Raw genomic sequence first — 789 nt, forward strand, 5'->3', positions numbered from 1 at the left:
ATTAGATTAGACATAAAGAGCACAATAAATTTAATGTGATTGAATCATCCTGAAACCATCCCCCTACCCTGGTCCATCAAAAATTGTCTTCCATGGGGATGCCAAAAAGGTTGGGACTGCTGCTCTAGACTGGGGGAAAACACTTCCCCTTCTGCCCACGGTTTTTTAAACTGATGCTTCCAACTCCACCTGGAGCCACACCTTGCCTGCCTGTGAGATAGGAAATGACTTTTCAGTGGAAGCTGGATCTTTGATATTTCCAAGGCAGCGTATCTTCCAGAGTCTCCTCATAACAAGAATCATCTGGGACTTATACACATAGAGTACAGTTTTTCTGAAGATTCTAAAGTAACCGGAGATGGGCCCAGGCATTATCTTTAGTAAGTACCCCCAAGGGAGTACTTCTCATTGGCTACCTTGGGAGATGCTGCTTTGGGGAAAATCTAGGATGACGGGGCAAAGAGAAATGAAAATTGTGACCCCTCAGCCCCTCCCCAGTGGTCCTTAAGAGGATGGCAACAGATGCGCCTCATGGCTCTCCAGCCCCTATAGGATGCCCTGCAGGATCCTGTAACCCCGGACTCAACTTCGTCCCCCGCAGGACCACATACTTACAGATCTCCAACTGGGGGGCAGAGCGGAGTAGAAACTTGACGGAGAGCTCAGATCTGGTACACCTCCCAGGCAGGGGCGTCCAAATCTCCGCGGTCGCCCGGGACGCCTCTTTTTATACATCCGGAGCTGCCCGCGGGTGGGAAAGGGGAGGCAGCCGAGGAGGGCGGGGTGGGG

General features: G+C 51.5%; 1 protein-coding gene across 2 annotated transcripts in view; it reads right to left on the reverse strand.

The window, feature by feature from the left end:
• Nucleotides 1-729, reverse strand: part of MYH11 (myosin, heavy chain 11, smooth muscle) — a 130,093-nt gene extending 129,364 nt beyond the window's left edge. For both annotated transcript variants that reach the window (XM_010839893.1, XM_010839894.1), the window contains exon 1: nucleotides 616-729. The gene's annotated coding sequence lies outside the window, so the exon portion shown is untranslated. The remainder of the gene's footprint in view (nucleotides 1-615) is intronic.
• Between the last annotated feature and the right edge of the window lie 60 nt (nucleotides 730-789).

The sequence above is a fragment of the Bison bison genome, unplaced genomic scaffold, assembly GCF_000754665.1.
Source record: "Bison bison bison isolate TAMUID 2011002044 unplaced genomic scaffold, Bison_UMD1.0 scf7180017864135, whole genome shotgun sequence".
In the NCBI taxonomy this organism is placed as follows: domain Eukaryota; kingdom Metazoa; phylum Chordata; class Mammalia; order Artiodactyla; family Bovidae; genus Bison; species Bison bison.